Source organism: Dasypus novemcinctus, chromosome 22, assembly GCF_030445035.2.
Source record: "Dasypus novemcinctus isolate mDasNov1 chromosome 22, mDasNov1.1.hap2, whole genome shotgun sequence".
Classification (NCBI taxonomy): Eukaryota; Metazoa; Chordata; class Mammalia; order Cingulata; family Dasypodidae; genus Dasypus; species Dasypus novemcinctus.
This window is the reverse complement of record NC_080694.1, coordinates 73,088,826-73,108,644: the sequence shown is the minus strand read 5'-3', so window position 1 is coordinate 73,108,644 and position 19,819 is coordinate 73,088,826. Positions and strand designations below refer to the sequence as shown.

Below are 19,819 nucleotides of genomic sequence, written 5' to 3'. Positions count from 1 at the left end.
CGATATAAATGTGTTAAAATTAACTTTTCCTCATAGAGAAATTTAAACTTATTACTTTCTTTGTTAAATTAAACTTGTTTAATTTAGTATTAAAGAATCAGAGAGTAAGAGAATAGTAAATTTGTTTCCAACGTATGTTACCTGGAAGACAACTTTTATTGCTCATATGGCCTCTGTGCTCCCCTGTGAGTTTAAGTTGCCTTTACTTATATTTGTTTCTTATAACTTAATTTTTTTCTATTAAAACATTTTAAATTTACTATGCATATTTAAATTTTAGACAGGTGTTAGGTACCTGCACTTTCCTCTGAAGGTTGAGTTTGCTCTTCAGTTAACATGTCTGTCCAATAGCTTATTGTAAAATGGTCTCTTAAGTGAAGAGGTGAAGATGGACCCTGGAAAACTCATACAAGACATGGCTGGGTGGCCTGAAGATCATGAACCACTGACACTTCATACTGGAATAAATACATGACTTTGAACAAGAGGGCCCTCACTCCCATCCATGCAGTAGCCAAATCTGTGCAGCTTGATTATTCTCTCAGGGTTCTGAGATGCCTTCTCTTTTGTACCTGTTGTGCTAAAATATTTCTAATGCCACTTTTGCATCAATTTCCAGAGTTTCAAATGGAAGATCTTTTTAAAGGAAAGTATGAGCATCTTTCGTGAAGGAATGCAGGTTCTCTACGTAGGCATCCATTCATCAAGTGTCTTATCCAAAACTTTATCATAGCAAAGCCTTGTGATCTTTGAAGGAAGAAGTTTAACTCACAGGGCTCTGTCACAGGCTTGTACACATGCCAAGGCTGTCTGTCCACAAGAGCCAGGATGAGCTTGTTGCAGTACCACATCTGTAAACTAAGGAGATGAAATGTTTTTACTCATCACAAAGACAATGCTGGGGTTGGTTCCCCAACATGTTTAGCTCCAGTCTTCTCAGTCTGGGGAGTTAATGACAATTGCCTGTCTTTCTCCTTATTAAAGAACTCATCCTACACATCTAGCAGTCCTGTTGATGACAGCTGTGAACCCGGTGATGTTGCTGTAAATCTCCAGCCGCCCGGCTGTGGGAGGTCGTCCCTGACCACTATGGTCATTGCCTCCATTGCGGCAGTGGGAAAACGCATCACTTAAATTTTAATATCAACATAAATTTAGCCCTTGGCTCTTTGCTTTATCTCATGCTCTGTAGTCTTCTTTATTTCCATGTTCCAGATATGACATTTTTGTCAAATAACATAAATGGGTAAAACCATTACCAATTTCTGAGTACCAGTTTCATATGTTCAAATGCTTTTTGTAGACTTCTGTCTGAAAATTAATAACAAGAGCAAACACTTATTCAGCTCTTTATGTGGCAGTCCCTGTCCTTGTGTCTTGTATACAAATTTTAAAATTGCCTTATTTAATTCAGTGTACTGGTAGAACCTCAAAACCAGTCTTATTGAAAGTTCATTCTTTTGCCCAAAATAGTTTTCCCTCTAGATTTAGCCATTTCAGTCTTAAACCTTCCTGACCCAGAATTTAATCATCAACCGTTCTTTGATTCTTCTCTTCACTTTGTCCTAAAAATACATGTGACAATAAGACTTAGCTATTTTTTTCTTCAGTGTTTTCATTTTTATCCTTTCCTTTTCTTTCTGACTCTTTTCTACCATACTCTACTCACTTTACAACTACATCATTCAATTAACTTCCAAGTGAATTGCCTTGCTTTCAGAATTTATTTTCAAGAAAATCCTGCACACAGTCTTCCGATTAATCTTCTTAAAATATTGTTTCCCCCCGTACACTCTTTTAACTTAAACTCTTAAATAATACCATATTGTTTAGAAGACTACTCTAAATTTCTTAATGTGAGATACTATCTTCCATGATCTGTATTCAGGCAATGATTTATAAATATTTACCAGAAAATCAAATGAGATACCTGACTTAAAATTGAGGTTAGACCAGATATCTGAGTGAGAGTGAAGTCTTGGACTTTTGTCCTGTGTCACCTGAGAAATGTTCAAAATTTAAGGGGAATAAAGGTTTTCTTCAAGCTGTTTTTTAGACTTAATATTTTCCAGTGATTTTAAAACAACATGCTGATTGGGACAAAAGTCACCTTTTCTTTAATTCTCATTAACAGAAACTTATAACTATTATTTCTCTTTGGCCAATAACAGTTTGATGGTGGTGTCAAATGTCATGTGATTGGAAAAGGAATGTGTGATGGGTGAAAAGTCCTCCAAAGCAGTCTTTCTTTGGGCAAGATCCTTCTCAACAATCATGAAGGATTATGGAGTTCATCTGAGACTTCTCTGTTTCAAATTTTTGAAGCAGTGTGTCCTGCCTCTCTAACTCTCAGAGTGCTGGCACACACCTAGGGATGCCTGGTGCTCATAAGTGATTCAAATAGTACAGAAACCCTAGGGGTGATCATCTGTCACTCGAGGAACCCATAAAACAGCTTTACACCAGGCCGTGGGAATTTGAATTTTAGGCCCTACTTCCATGCTCTTGTTTCTACTGCAGACAAGTAGGTTTCCTCTTTTTTGAGACCTTCACTCCTAGATTTTTCATTTTCTTCCACCATGCTCTTTAAATAGCAATAGGGAATGCTTAGGAAGAAAGGACATTATTGAAATCATGTAAGGGAGGGGATCAAGCTGTCTGTTTTGGCTCTGCCCAAGTGAATGTGCACTATGTTGCTTCCTTCAGAGTGTTATTTCTTAGCGACGGGAAAGATGTTAGGGTCTCCAAAATATTTGCTTCATCAACTCTGCTGATGTTTTGAATTGTTTTTAGGAAGAGGAAAATCTTTCAGTCCATGACAGTGAGAAGACAAAATCCCATTGGGTGATAAAACCTATTGGCTTCTTAACAGTCATTGACTGTTACCAGATACATATTCTATAAGGAACAGGGAAAAGAAAAAGATTAGCTGAGATTCAGTTTCATACAATGAAGCTGTTTATGTAGAAGAGGGAGCTAATGTTATCTGTGGTTCCAAAGAGCAGAACTATGACCAAATAGATGGGATAACAACAGAAATGTCCACTTTTTATTTTTCTTCTTCACTATCCACTGTGGTTAGGTACAACATGCATTACATCACTGAATCCTCACCATTACCTGTGAGGGAGGTATTGCCATTTTCATTAGGCAAGAGACATTTTATAGCTTGTTATGGTTATAGTACTAGTGTGTAAGTGTGAAACAGTGATAAACAGGCATTCCCAGATGATGCTGGGGTTCTAAGTGTTTTAGAGAGGTAGAACATGCTGCTTCAGGGAATCAAAAAAGAATCTCAACTCACACTAAGATTTTAGTGTTCATAGCTGGAAAATGGAGGGGCTTGGGATTGGCCGTCTTGCCAATTGTGAAGGTTAAACACAGTGAAAAGAAGAATTTTCTGACTTAGATTTATAAAGACAGAATAAATTCTTTTTAGAGGTTTTGAATACCCCATCCCGATATTGATAAATATTTGATTTCAGTTTGGATTGTAACTCAGCAAAGCAACTGTAGAGGATAATTTAGTGGCTGGACAAGATGGCCTTTAAGGCTTCTTCTAAATCAGATCTTCTAGGATTTTGCTATCCCCCATGCTGTAAGTCCCATGAGAGATGGCCCAAGACATACCCTTGAATTTTCAGCCCCAAGCATAAAGCCTGGCATGCAATACCTTCCCACTACTATGATTAGCACTGGCTTAGTTAGATTCCAGTGGTAGGAAGAGATGGAGACTGGCAGTGAGGGAGTTAAAGGCAGGGTCTCTCAGGATTCCTGCTCTTATTTGTGATTTTTCAGCTGTGTTTAATGCTATGGGTTGTAGAGAACTCACTGACAATGGGAAGTGCTCCATTATGGAAATTGTTTCCTTTGTTTATTACTCTAAACACTTACAAAACACCCCCCTGGGTCAAACAAGAGCAATAACTAGACCCCTCTCCAAACAGGAATTACAATTTCTTATTTGTAGACAGGGCAAAGCATGGGATGCCGCATAGGAAAGATTGTTGTGTAAAAGCATTCAGATCAGATCCAAAACTTTAATATTGATAGAAAATCTGGAACATAGTTTATACTTTTCCTTAGTGCTAGGACTCAAGTTTTGGGTTTTCTGTCTTTGTCTTCCATTTAGTTTTCCTCTGAGATTGAATTCAGCCAAGTAGATTAATTCATAAGGGATCTCCTTCATGGAGAGCTTATTTTTCATGACACTCAAACAAGGTACAGCTTCCACGAAGCTAAGTAGAAATAAAGTGATTTATGTTGATTAAATATAATTTTAGCTATTCCATACACTATTTAAAAGGCAAGATTCTCAGTTTTAATCTCAGTATCAGTAATATTTCCTTTGTTAGTTCTTCCTGCTTCATTGTTTCTAGATCTCTCCATCTGGAGATGTGTTATGGAAAGAAATAAGTAGTTTGACCAACTTGGGGAAAAGTACTTTATTAATTACAAAGAAAAGCCAAATACAATGTATTATTTAACCTTGGATTACCAATTGCCATTTTAGTTACTATGTTGTTTTTTTTGAGAAGAAAGTAAGAAAGAAACAAAAAAAGTCCTATCCAGGTTTTCTTTTTCTTCTTATTTTAACAAATGGAATTATATCATATAGACAAAATTCTATCTTAGATCCAAAAGACTCAGGTTTAGTTTGTGCATGATTGTATATAAATCTTCACTCAAATCACAAGTAATTAAAAATTTCATGGATCTGGTGAGATTTAGAAAGGGTAAAAGTCAATGGACCTTGGTCATATTAAAACCAGTTCTCACACAAGAATTATTTTACACAGTGTTTTATTTCAGATTTGCTGTCTGAGTTGTAATATTCTATGACTGTTATTGAAGAACTTAATTCAGTTGGTTCATTAATTATGGTATCACATTGTCAAAACATTGGTGAGAAATTAAGTTTTTTGTTTGTTTCTTTATCACACTAAGCCATCAGTGTGGATAATTAGTCAAACTAAACTGTTTTTTAATGTCATAAAATCCAAAGTTTTTTCTAGAATTTTAGAGACAGTCAATTCTTATGATTTTACATATAGATCAACTCAGGAATTTAAATACCTTTCCCATGTTTGAACATCTAGTGGGTGATAGAACTGGTGATAATACACAGAACACCTGATTCTTCAGTCAAGAAAGGGGTTCTCTCATTTATATCATACTGTTTCTGAACATCAAAGGTTTTGTCCTTTATATTAACTTACTCTATTCAGAATATTAAAAAATTGCAAATTGAAAAACATATCAAAGATTTAAACAAGTTCATATCCATGAATACTTCCTAGGAATGTATAATCAGAAAATAGTAAAAAATATATAGAAATATTTATGTAATTGAAAGTTCATCACTGTCATTTATAATAGAAAATTGAAAAAAAAATCCTACATCGAGGTTTGAGTTTATAAAGCATTCATTTAATGGATCTCCATATAGCCATTAAGAACCTTAGGATAGAAAAATTTTAATGACAGGAGAAATATCACAATATGGTGTAGGATACAAAGTTATGTGTAATCATCTCCATTTTGAACAACTATGCAAAGAAAATTTATAGCAAGGTTATATGCAAAAATATTCAGTGAACCTTGGCAAGCTTCTATAAAAGAACAGTAGAAAACTTTTATTTAAAGAAGATGCTAGCTACTACCTTTTGATTTAATTTAAAAAAAAAATGTCCATCTCCAAATACTCTACAATGCAAAGATTTAGTCTTAATGGGCTTTAAGTATTCTGGATTTAGGAAGGGAGAAAAGTCATGAACAATAACTGAACTTGATATTTACGAACAAAAAGATGCAACTACTTACTAATTTTCATGAAGATAATTGAGGTGGGTATCTAGCAATGGGTTTGGGTATGGCTGAACTTACCATTATGTGTTGACTGTTTTCTCTGCAGCCAATAGTCCATATTAGTGTAGTTAGGAGTTGATAAATATTTTTGACAGAATTAATTAGTGAGGTATAGTGACTCAGAGTATTTGATCTGAGTTAGCCCCATGCTCTTGTCTGGGCAAAGAGATGCTTCGTAGGAGTTGGGAAGTACACAGTTAAGCACTAGTGAAAGATGCTCAAAAAATACCCATTTATTGACTTTATAATTATTGCTCAGAGTCCACAGTGACTCTTGGCAATAACGCCTTGTAAAGAGAGAGAGGGCTGAATTCAAAATTACCTGCTCTGGTGGACATGCCATTTGAATGCAAAAGAGTATCTTAATGTTATACAATGTTGGGAAACAAAAGATATCTAAGTGTTCTACTCCCTACCTTGTTCAAGGTAGGAATTGCAATTGACCTTTGTACAGTTTTCATTCCCGAGTCAAAATATAACCCTACACAATTATTTAAACATTTCCCTAGATGATCACTGCCCTTTGATCAGAGCTGATATATACCTATTTTGATCTTAGATAAGAGGAAGATTACAGGATGTGGACAGGCCATTTGAGATTAATTGTGACAAAATATTTGATGTTTTTTTTTTTTTTTCACCAAACCTGGGGCATAAAAGATGTTAGTTTTCTATTCTTAGGTGTCTGTCCACTGGGGAATGATTTCAATGATCAACTCCATCGATGCCATTCTTCTTTCTAAGTTTTAGAGGCAGGGATTATAGGAATCTCTTCCAGGCAGTCATAGCTAGCCTCCATATCAATTATTTTATGAAGTTCAACAAGGAATATGGTATCACATCCTCTCTTCCTCCTCCATCATTTTTTAAAGTACTGCTGTGGTTAAAACTACAATGTTGGGAGTGTTCTTTTGACAAATATGACAGGGGAGGTAACTGGTGTAGGGTGTCGGGTGTGGGATTGTATACGGGGCAGGGTGCCCCTGGGGCAGACTTCTATGGAATATGTAAGTGCTCATCTTGTCATAATGTGTTGTATCAGTAAGTGGAGAGCCTCATAATAAACAAGAAAAACATTTAAAAAATTTAAACTCCCATCTCATGGAGTCCTGCTATGTTCTCAATTTGAGGGACAAGAATCTCTCAAGAACATAGAAATAGAATAAAAGAAAACAGACCAATATGTTAAGCCCTCAATATTATTGCAAATAACTACGAATCTTATTCTTTAAAAATTGAAACTTAGTGGTTACCATAGGTTCTGAGGGGAGAGGGAGGGTAGAATAGAATAGATGGAATATATGGCATTTTGGGGCAATGAAATTGTTCTACATGATCTTGCAATAATGGACACAGGCCATTTTAAATTCTGTGAAAATCTATTTAAGTATAAACCATAGTATAAAATGTAAAATGATAACGTAAAGCATGGATTCTTGTTCGTAGCAAGGCTTCAATATTTGTACATCAATTGTAACACATGTACCATCTGCATGTAAATGTTATTAAGAAGGGAGAGGGGGAAAAAGGTGAGGGCTGGGTATATGGGAATCCCCTGTATTCCTATGTGATTTTTCTGTAAGCTAAAGCTTATTTGAAGATATAATGAAAGAAATAAGACGCTGGGGGAATATACAGAAGAAAATGTCACTGTACATATACGATATCAGATTTTACAGAGATGAAAGACAAAAGTGTCTAAAATTTTTTTAATTTAAAATTTTTAAAAAATTTGAATTTTATTTGCTATTTAAAAACTAATATTTCATTTTCTATTTTTTTTTAGTTTCATTGACTTTATTTTTGGAGAGGTTTTGGATTGTGGGGTGGGGGTCGCAGCTTTGGGGAGGGAGGATCACTGGGGAGAAGTGTTGGTGGCAGAGGGACACGTGGGGAGGTGATCACCTGGGGCATATGAATGTGTTCTCTTGTTCATGGGCATTGTCTCGCTGGGTGGAGACCCACACAGTAACTGAGGGAGTATTGGGTTCCCATCTGGGAAGTCCTGCTACATTCTGTAGTGGGATGGCAGGAATCCCCCAAGTGCAGGGGCAGTGCCTGGTGAAGGAAGACGGACCATTGTCCCAGACCCTTGATGTTGATGACTGTGCTTGTGGCCCTTTTCTCATGGGGTTGAAGCTTGCCCTAGTACTCCGTGTTGCTTGGGAATTGCCTTTTGGTGGCTTCGTGGTTGCTTGGGTGTGGACTTTCTTAGAGCCAAACTCAGCGTTTAGATGCACTGTACCCCCCCACCCCCACGCCGCAAGGGTCATCGTCCCTCAGATGAGCCTCCCTGGCACAAAGGAATTGTGGCTGGGCAACAACTGATAATGTGTCTGGAGGGGGCTCTTGACCAAAGGCGGGAAATGGTAGATACAGGTGACTTTTTGTGGCTGGGTGATTTTGGAGTGAGTTGGGAGGTTGTTCCAGAGGTTACACTTATGCGCACCCCAGCAGGATCTCACTGACTGCCACAGTGAACAGTGCCTCAAATAACGGGGCTCCTGAGTGCTCTGGAGGCATCCAGATACTACAGATAGAGTGGACAGCTTAGGGGTTCAGTGCCCTGTCAGTGGGCCCCACTTTGGAATTTATGCCCCCCAGTGTGACAGGTTGCACTCCTTTGTAGTTAACTTATGCATGACTCTTCTGCCCCTGTTGTTTGAACCTATGACTGGCACTGTACTTATGTGTCCCAGTGACTTGGATCTTTGAAGTCCATCCATATGCTGGTTGAGCCCTGCATCTCAGCAGAGTTGCACGACCTGGTCTCCAGTTCATTGAACTCACCCAGGACATCTAGGGAGGAGATGATGATGGACAATGGCCATCCCAGGGAATGGAGAGTGTCTCCAGCAGCAGGTGAGACAGTTTCATCCATCTGCCTCATAGGGCCTAGGACCCTCTCAGTTGGGTGGGCATCACCATCCCCAAATCCTCAAGATAGGGGAATGAACAATGGACTAAAGTAGACTTATTATTATTCTCTTATAGACTTATTATTCTACTATAGACATTATTATTCCAACAATGGAAGAATTTTTATCATTGATTTAACGGCAGTGGCTACCAGAGGTTCTGAGGGATGGGAGAGGGAAGAATAGGTGTAAAATGGGGGCATTTACAAGACATTGAGTTGTCTTGTATGACATTGCAATGATGGATACAGGCCTTTGTATATTTTGTCATAATCTACAAAATTGTGCAGGATAGGGTGTAAACTATACCATAAACTATAGCCCATGGTTAATAGCAAAGCTTCAATATGTATTCATCAATTGTAAAAAAAATGTACCACACCAATGGAGGATGTTGTTAATGTGGGAAGGTGTGTGTGTGGCAGGGGGAGGGAGGGAGCATTTATGAATCACCTATGTTTTTATGTTGCATTTATGTAATCTAAACCTTCTTTAAAAATTGAATAAAATTTAAAAATAATGTAAATATATATTTATAGTTATTTATTTGTTATTTATCATTACATTTTATTATAATTATAACCCCAAGACTCTTACATAAACTATCTGATCGTGGTCTTCACCAGCCAACTCCAAGACACACTGCTGCATGAGGAAAGGGGTCTGCCACTCACCACCTTCATAAATTATTCCTAAACTGCAGTAGACTTTTAAATACTTACCTTTTCCTAAAAATTTGCTGGTAATGCTTCATGAGAGATGAATCCTATAGTAGTTGTTGGATATGTGGGTTTTATGTGAGGATCGGTGGGTGCAACCATGATTTGTCATGGATTTCATATACCATGTATTTTATTCTGACATAGACAATATTTATTTTATCCATAAAAGTTATATTTTCATGCTTTGTAGACTTTTGTGGTAGCAGCACCTGAATACTGTAATTTGTGCTGCTTCTATCTCAAGTCACAAGAGGAAACATGGAAAGAGAAAACCAAACTGCTCTGCTGGAATTCATCATCTTGGGATTTTCCAACTGAAATAATTTGCAGTTTTTACTCTTCACCATATTCCTTGGGATCTATCTCTGATCATTGGGAAGAAATACCTTCATTATTCTGGTGACCTTGGCTGATCCTCGAGTACATAGTCCTCAATACTTTTTCCTGAGGAATTCAGCCTTCCTGGACATCTGCTACACCACCAACGTGCCCCAGATGATGGGACATCTCCTGTCAAAGACGAAAAGCATTTCCTATGGGGGTTGTGTGATGCAACCTTTTGCATTTCTTTTCTTCGTGGGGGTATAGAGTTTTTGCTTGTTCCAATGGCATACGATCGCTACATTGCAATCTGCAAGCCCTTAAGGTATTCGGTTATTATGAACAAAGCTCTGTACGACCACTTAGCAGCCTCCTGCCGGGCAGGTGGTTTCCTCAACTCGGTGGTGCACACAGTGCTGACATTTCGCCTGCCCTTCTGTGGCAACAACCAGATTAATTACTTCTTCTGCGACATCCCCCCTCTGCTGGTGTTGTCCTGTGGGGACACTTCTGTCAATGAGTTTGTCTTACTCTTCATTGGAGTCGTCATCGGATGGGCTCCCTTCCTGGGCATCCTACTTTCCTACCTCTATATTATCTCCGCCATCTTGAGGATCCGCTCCTCAGAGGGGAGACGTAAAGCCTTTTCCACCTGTGCCTCCCACCTGGTCATTGTCCTCCTTTACTACGGCAGCTCCATATTCACATACGTACGGCCCATCTCCTCTTACTCCTTGTCAAAAGACCGGCTGATCTCTGTACTGTACAGTGTTGTCACCTCTGGGCTAAACGCCATAATTTATGCTTTAAGGAATAAAGGCATTAGAAATGCTCTGAAAGCTGTGGGAGAAAGAGTAGCAGACTGCTAATTTCACTTCTCTTGAAATGAAAGTTTTATTTTTCTGTAAATGGGTAAGTGATTTTAGAAAATTATCCATCTTCCTGATATTATCTGATTGCTTCTTGGCAACATTACTAAAAAACTCTTAGAAATAAAATTTAATTTCAGTGATAAGACCAATGAGGCAAAATGTTAACAATAGATGATTTTGGGTAAATGGTATATGTATGTTCTTAGTACTATTCTTATTCTTGAACGTTTCTGTGTTTTTAAATAATTCCTGAATAAAAAGTGGAAAAGTTAATTTGATTCTGTGAGCATTAACTGAATACATGATGAGCTTATCTCTACATTGTGTATATTATTATTTTTTTCACACACAAATATTTTATTATGACTAGCTCTTTTTGAACTTTGGAGCAGATGATCTGGAGAGAAAGGATGGGGAAGACAGACACACACAGACAGAGAGATAGAGAATGATAAAGTAATTTTAAACAAAGTTATAAGGTACTGGTTTTCAAAACTCTTCTCTAACAGTTGACTGTCACTTACGAGGTTTAGAAACCTTGTGATCTTGTGGTGGTGCTTTATTGGGCAGCAGTACTTTTCAAGAATGCTAATTGTGTGGATTTAAAAGTCTTGCACTTTTCCAGGGTTTCTAATTATCAGTAACTATAGCTTAAATTATGAATTTAGGTTTGAGAGATCTCAAGGTAGTTCAGGATTTCCTCCAGTCATGTGAATATCCTGTTTGACCAGTTTCTGGATGTCTTTATTTTATTTGTATTTCCTCAAGTAATTTTATTTTCTAAGGTAAAATTTTTAAAAATTTAAATTTGGAAAGAACAAACATCCATAAATACCAATCAGGATTCCCATACCTCTCCCCACCACCAACACCTTGCATTGTTGTGACACATTTGACACACTGATGAAAACATCAGCATAATATTACTACTATCTGTAGTGCATAGCTGAAATAGTCCCTAGCTAATATTTGGTGTATTTTCCCACAAACCATCTTATTATTAACAACATGTATTAGTATTGTATGACAACTATAGTTCGCGGGAGAATGTTCTCATATTTGTTCTGATAACCACAGTGTATCATTCACCATGGGGCTCACTGTGTTACATAGTTCCCTGCCTTGTACAATCCTTCTGAAGTGTAAACTCAGTGGTTCTCAGTTTTATCACAGAGTTGTGCTATCATCAGTCCAATCCTTTTCAGAACATTTTCATTATTCCAAAAGAAAAATATCCCATCCCCCTTTTACTTCCCTTTATTGACCCTTAGCATTGATATAGTACCTTATTTGCCATTGCTGTAAAAATATTACGCTATTACTGTTAGCTATAGTCTATACGTTATATTAGTTGTATTTTCCCCATGATTCTCCATATTCTTAAACCTTGTAATACAGGCAATTTTCTTGTATTTGTACTACTATCCACAATCATCATCCACCACCAAAATCACTATGATATGAGTCCCTAGATTATTCTCTAGCTCTTTTAAAATTAACATTAATCTCCCTGGACTACCCCTTTCAGCCACATTCACATTCCTAAATTGGCAGTTTTAGTTATACTCACTATAATGTGTTGCCATCAACTCTATTTCCACACTGTATTAAACATTTTGCATACATTCATCATCAGCTCCCTCTTCTCAGTCCACATTCTATCTCCTAATAACCGATATGCTATAGTTTAATTCCATGAGTTTACTCATATTTAGTTCATATTAGTGAGACCATACAATATTTGTACTTTTGTTTCTGGCTTATTTCACTCAAGATAAGGTCCTCAAGGTTCATCCCAAGTTCATTTCTTATTACAGGATCACAGTATTCCATCCTATGTACACACCACATTTTGTTTATCCATTCTTTGGTTGATGGGCACCTGGGTTGTTTCCATCTGTTAACAATTGTGAATAATGCTGCTATGAACATCAGTGTGCAAATATCTGTTCATGTCCTTGCTTTCAGTTCTTCTGAATATATTCCTAGTAGTGAGATTGACAGATCATATGGCAGTTCTATATTTAGCTTCCTGAGGAAACTCCAAACTATCTGCTACAGAGGCTGTACCATTCTGCATTCCCATGAATAGTTGGAAGAGTGCTCCTAGTTCTCCACATCCTCTCCAGCACTGATAGTTTTCTGTTTTTTAAATAATGGCTATTCTGTAAGGTGTGAAATGGTATCCCACTGAAGATTTTATCTGTATTTCCCTAATTGCTGGTGGTGTTGAGCATCTTTTCATGTGCTTTTTGACCACTTGTATTTCTTCTTTGGAAAAATGTCTATTCAAAAAATGGACCATTTTAAAATTTAGTTGCCTGTCTTTTTATCATTGAGTTGTATGATCTCTTTATCTCTTTATGTAACATGGATATCAAACCCTTATCTGATATGTGGTTTCTAAAATTTTCTCCAATTGATTAGGCTGCCTTTCATCTTCTTAGCACGTTTGAAGCACAAATGTGTTTAAGTTTGAGGAGGTCCCCATTTATCTATTTTTTCTTTCATTGTGCTTTTGGTGTAAGATTAAGAATTTACCACATAGCACAAGATGTTGAAGATGTTCCCTTATATTTTCTTCTAGGAGTTTTATGGTTTTAGCTTTTATATTTAGGTCTTTGATCCATTTTGAGTTAATTACTGCACAAGGTGTGAGATAGGGGTCCTCTTTCATTCTTTTAGCTATGGATATCTAGCTCTCCCAGCATGCTTTGTTGACCAGACAGTTCTGACCTAGCTGAATCAGATTGACAACCTTGTCAAAAATCACTTGATGGTAGATGTGGGTGTATTTCTGAATTCTCAATTTGATCACTTTGTTCAAAATGTCTGTCTTTCCATGGAGGTGTCTCTTTCAACCTCTACTTGCTGGGTTGACTGCAGCCAAGATTTAAATTGGGCTATGCTCCAAACCCACTGAAGAGAAGCCACTCTCCATCCTCTGCTGCAATCTCTGTCTTCCCAGAAAGAAAGACCTCCTCTCTTTTCTCAGTTGTCTGGAAGGAGCCACAGATTTTACCAAGGCAGTTTGCAGTGAGGGTGGGAGATGGGTGCTCTTCCCACCCTCAGGGGTGAGGAGCTCATCATTTTCTTTTCGGGCCCTTCATCTCTCTGTCCCTCTCCCTCTTGAACTATGCACAGCATTCTCCTTGTCTGCAGATCCCCACAGCAGCTCCCTTGGGCAGCTTTTTGCCCTTCCGCCTTTGTTTTGTAGAGTTGAGTCCTGCCTACCTATTCCAATACCATCTTCCTGGATATCCATGCATTTTATTTGGTGATTTAACAGCCATGTGAGATATGTTTCTTCAGTTAATCTGGCATTCTAAATTTTTACACTTCCTCTGGGCAACTATCTCTTGCAACAATCATCTAAAAGTTTTCTTTCTTTGTCACATTCCATCTTTTTTTTTTAAAGCTTTATTTATTTATTTCTCTCCCCTTCCTCCCCCCACCCCAGTTGTCTGTTCTCTGTGTCTATTTGCTGCGTCTTCTTTGTCCACTTCTGTTATTGTCAGCAGCACAGTAATCTGTATTTCTTTTGGTTGCATCACCTTGTTGCATCAGCTCTCCGTGTGTGCAGCACCATTCCTGGGCAGGCTGCACTTTCTTTCCCACTGGGCAGCTCTCCTTACAGGGTACACTCCTTGCAAGTGGGGCTCCCCTACGCGGGGGACACCTCTGAGTGGCAGGGCACTCCTTCCACACATCAGCACTGTGCATGGGCCAGCTCCACATGGGTAAAGGAGGCCCGGAGTTTGAACCGCGGACCTCCCATGTGGTAGATGGATGCCCTAACCACTGGGCCAAGTCCGCCGCCACATTCCTTCTTATATTAACTGTACTTTCAATTTTTAGAACATTTCCCCCCTAGACAATTTAGAAATCCTTCTTCTCATCTTCATGTTCTCAATATATTGTTCTTTCAGCTGCCCAAATAATAATGCTTTGGTTCAATGATGCTTCATAGGGGTAGTCAGAGGTAAAATTATTTTGCCCCACTTTGTTTACTGCTGCTCTGGTATGTACTTTATTCTCTAATTCCAGGCCCTTTGTTTGAACCACTGAGCACCTCAAATACCACCATATTGCAGATGTTGCACACATTGGGATTTTCCAGCCTTTACTTCTCTCTCATGCTCCAGTCTCATAACAAAATGTTTTTTTTTTTTTTTTTTTTTTTAAAGATTTATTTATTTATTTAATTTCCCCCCCTCCCCTGGTTGTCTGTTCTTGGTGTCTATTTGCTGCGTCTTGTTTCTTTGTCCGCTTCTGTTGTCATCAGCGGCACGGGAAGTGTGGGCGGGGCCATTCCTGGGCAGGCTGCACTTTCTTTTCACACTGGGCGGCTTTCCTCACGGGCGCACTCCTTGCGCGTGGGGCTCCCCCACGCAGGGGACACCCTTGCGTGGCACGGCACTCCTTGCGCGCATCAGCGCTGCGCATGGCCAGCTCCACACGGGTCAAGGAGGCCCGGGGTTTGAACCGCGGACCTCCCATATGGTAGACGGACGCCCTAACCACTGGGCCAAAGTCCGTTTCCCAACAAAATGTTTACAGCATCTCCCCACCCCCCTAAAAATTATGTTTAGACCCAAGCACATCTTCCCTTTTTCAAAATCAACTGACTCCCTATTACTATTATTGGTATTGTCTATAGGGTTAAAACCTTCTCATTTCATTGACCCTTTCCTTTCCTTTATGGACGCATGTGTGCATGTGCTGGTTATTAAATGTAACATCCACTCTTCCATACTCTAATTTTTGATGCTGAAGCTGGGAGGCTGCAAGGTGCATTCTTCCCTTGATGGTTCCTTGTCAGGTCCCATCTGTATGCCTCAGATATGTTTACCCTTTTACTTCTTCCACATGCATGGCATGCATATGCACATGCACACACCATTATTTAACAATGTCAATCATGTTTTCAAAATGTTTCTCCTATATATCCTCTCATTTTCATTACTACTAATACCATCTTCCAGAAATTCACCTTAAGCCTAGACCTCATCAATTATTCTAAACTACCTTTTCTGCATTCATTTCCCTTTTTTATTTTGTGCCTTTTCTGTAGATAAATCCCCCTACAGTACTGTTGCTAATTCGAATATTTGAATGACTCCTCCAAGGGGTAAATTCTGAGTGCACTGTCTTGGCAAATTGTGTGTTAATCTGCTTCAACCAACATTTTCATCATTATGTCCCAACTAGTGTTGAACAGGGATATTTTTCCTTAACTTTCACATAGATTTCACATTTTATTTTCCATTGGTAAAGGTCATGATGGTAAATAAGAGTGAATAATAAAATCTTTTGTACTGCATCTCTTCAGTTAGGGTTCAGGCAAGTAGGAACTTTCTCCGTAAATCCTTTACCTTACCAGTCTGCTTTAACTGACTCACCTATCTGATCTTTTAGAAATATATCAGGTACTATGAAATTTAGGACATAGTCTTACTCTGTGCCTCTGGGTGGGAGGCTCTTCATCTTTTTGTAGATAACCTAAGCTGTCTGTGACTTGTGGGTGTGGGACGGTCAGAGGCTGCAGTCCTGCCCTTGGTGACCATGGCAACGACTCCAGTCCCAGGAAGCAGTTTAGCAATGCAAAATCTATGAACTTTAAATACTCAGGGAAAAAGCAAATCGAATGTGCTAAAAGCTTATCTAGAATGTATAAGGTCCATGCTAAAAGCTTACCTAGAATGTGGATGACATATACTAATTCAAGTCTATTGAGCACTAAAACAAAGAACAATTTAACCTTTCCTCTCTGTATAAAATGAACTCAAAATTCTTGTTCAGGGCTCGGGTTTGAAACAGAAAGCTCCAGAGTCTGGCTGGCCATCAATAAATCATTTTTCCTTCACAAAATCATTCCTGAGTCCTGGCCTTTCTATACTTGAATAATTGAACCTCTCTCAACTTCTACAAAGCGTTGTTTAGTATTGTTTCATAAAATTTAAAATGAAAGGAGTCTGAAGTTGAGAGAAATGAAAAGAGTAAGTTAGAACTATAATCTTATGCTTAGGGGAGTCAGAAATTACGATGATATGAAAACCAGTTGGTTACGTAGTTATTTCATTTGTGACTAAAATTATTAACAGGAACAGCCACTTGCCCCCCAGAGCTGGGAAGTCAAAGAAGTGCCTCATAAACACAAGCAAAAAAAAAAAAAAGGAAACAGCTTTTGAGAGAAAATCTCAAGATATTAATGCCCAAGCAGCCTCAGGAGAAGTCTGCAGAGGGATTGGACTGTTTGTTCCTGCATTGGAATAAGAGATAAGAGATGAAATCTGCTAAGATTTGGTCTTACACTTAGATATAAGCCGTTTGTAACAAAAGTGAATTTAAGATGCTTTGAGCAGCTAGAACTCTCTCCTAATAGAGAAAATTATCTCTGGATAATTTTATTCTAGGAGACATTAAATACATTTGATTCCTGATTTGGGGATATCCTTTTGAGTCAAAGATTATTTTCATTCCAAGGTATGTACAGACAAAGAAAATGCAGGGTAATTTGTCTCCAAGAATGAAAAAAAGCAGAGGAAGAGTTTTCTGATGGAAAGGGTTGAGATGACTAAAATATGTGAGTGAAAGTAACTGGGGAACGTCTTTACATTTAGACTGTGGAGACTGCAGGGTGAGATAGTAAGAGCACTCCACAGAAGTTGTTAGCTAGAAAAGTTTTGGATTTCCTAATCTCTTTATACATTTCTTTGTATTTTTTTCTCTTTTGTGTGAGGGTAGGCTCTCTGAGTGATTGAGTATAGGTGTGTGTTATAATTAAATGTCTGGATATGTCTGTTTACTGGTGGGGGGGGAGAGGGAGTGAGAGGGAAAGAGAGAGAGAGAGAATGGGGGAGAGAGAGAGAAAATATTAGGGGCAGAAGAAAGTGGGAGGAATAACTTTTAACGCATGTCAAAATTAGTACTCAAAGAAGTGTTAGGTTCATTTTGAGTATCAGATAACATATCTCATCTAATGTGAGAGAATTACATTACTTTGCAGGATTATTATTTTTTAGTGGAAGAGACATGGTTCTATTATGCAGAAAAAAGAAAGAAAACATTTCAGAGCCATAGTTCTGTACTTAGTTCCAAGTACATCCCTACTTCTCAGTGTGTGTACCATTTGTAATGTCTTTCACCTATGTTATGATTCCTGAGATTAATCCTCTACCCTCCACTATCAACAACTCCATTTTGAATATTTCTTCTCTATCCACTTCCATGGAATGAAGCTCCTAGCCTTATATTTCCCATCACCAATCATATAATTACTTAAATTTTAAATACTACTCACTGATGCCGATAGATGATTAAGAATCATTAGTCACATGAAGAACAGTCCATGCCAAAAAAGATTTGCTAAAGCTATTGGCCCTATATGGCCAAAAATCATTTACTTAAACTACAAATATACATTGCTTACTTTCCTACTATGCACTCTGATAAATGTCTGGGAGCCCTTTGTGAGTTTAGCATCTAGATTATAGCGTGGGGTGTTTAAAAATGACAAATCTCACATCATGAGTATAGTTTTCAGAGTTGACAAGCATTTAACAGGTGACAGAAATCCATAGTTGATTTCATAAATAAATACAGAGTACCTACTATGTGCCTGGCACTGTTTCAAGTGCTGGGAGTGCAATATTGAATAAAGTAGAAAATACTTTTTCCTTTTTGGAGGTTACATTTAACTGGGAGATAAAAGAAAATATGTGTAAGCAAATCCACACATACCAGATTAAGATAGGTGCTACTACAACAAAACAAGCAGGGGAGGATGACAGGGTGCTTCTTAAAGTTTTGTTTGTAATTTAATATAGAGAAATATGGAGTTCACACTGAGGAGATGGCCCTAGGGACAAGAGCTGAAAGAGATTTGGAGCTAGCTAAAGAGAAGTGTGTTCCAGGCAGAGTGGACAGGTGTGCACGGATCTTGAGATGGAGTGAGACTCATGGGTTCTAGCAACTGCATTAAGACCAGTTTGATTGAGTAGTCAAGGGCCACAGTAGAAATAGATGCAGAAAGTAAATAGGGCCACGATCACAGGCTCATGTAAGTTACCATATTTACTCTGAATAAGATAAGAACCATTAAAGTGCTTGGAGTATTGAATAGACATTTCACAGATTCATCCTGGATGCTGTCATAAGAATAGTGTTAGTTGGAAAAGAACAGAAGTAAAATTATTCCAACAACTCCAATAATTTATGGTTTGGCTTGGAGAAGACCAGTAGAAGAGATAGTAAGAAATGGTTAGGTTCTGCAAGTGTTGAGGCGAAGGCCTATAAAATTTGCCAATTCAATTTTGTGAGAAAATGATCAGAGTCAGGTAAGAATTTTGGTTTTTAGCTTGAGAGGATGGAGTTGTCATTTAGCAAATAGATTAGAATCCATGAGGTTTGTACAAAATATTAGTGTTCCATTTTTTTATTGAAGTATATCATTCATACATGAACACACATAAACAATAAGTGTATAGTAAAGATTGTGAACTTACAAAATAAACATACATAACATCACACAGAGGTTTCATACATCAACCCTCCACCAATTCTGCATTGGTGTGAAAAATTTGTTACAAACTATGTAAGAGCATTGTCAAAATATTACTACCAACTACAGTCCTTATCTTACATTTGGCTTATTTTTCCGTTTTGTGTGCTTACTCTATGTTCTAGTAAATTATTGAGTAGGCTGTTAGAAATTCAGGAATTCAAGAAGGAAGTTCCAAATATTAGTAAAAATATGGCAGTCTTCAGAGAATAGATTGTATGAGAAGCCATTAGATTTATGGAGATAGCCAAGGGAAGGAAGCAGAAAAGAGAGAAAAGAGAAGATATTGAAGACTGAGCCTTGTGGAACTCCATCATTAAGACCTGGGTAGATAAAGAGAAATGAGCAATGGAAATGGAAGGAGGAGCTGGTGAGACAGGAGGAAAAAGAGAAGCCAGTAATGTCCTGGAAATTCAGTGATAAAAGCATCCCAAGATGGAGAGAGTGATTGATACTGTTACATGGTTTTGAAAGGTCAAGTAAAATGAGAACTGAGAGTTCATCTTTTGACTTCACATTGTGTTATTGTTCGTTTTTATAAAATAAATTTTAGTG

The 19,819-nt window shown here is 38.0% G+C and overlaps 2 pseudogenes; one reads left to right on the top strand and one right to left on the bottom strand.

Annotated features, from left to right (window-relative positions):
* Window positions 1–287: 287 nt before the first annotated feature.
* LOC111764500 (large ribosomal subunit protein mL39 pseudogene) lies at window positions 288–1,106 on the bottom strand (annotated as a pseudogene).
* An 8,660-nt stretch (window positions 1,107–9,766) lies between these two features.
* LOC101439422 (olfactory receptor 5V1-like) lies at window positions 9,767–10,698 on the top strand (annotated as a pseudogene).
* The last annotated feature ends 9,121 nt before the right edge of the window (window positions 10,699–19,819 follow it).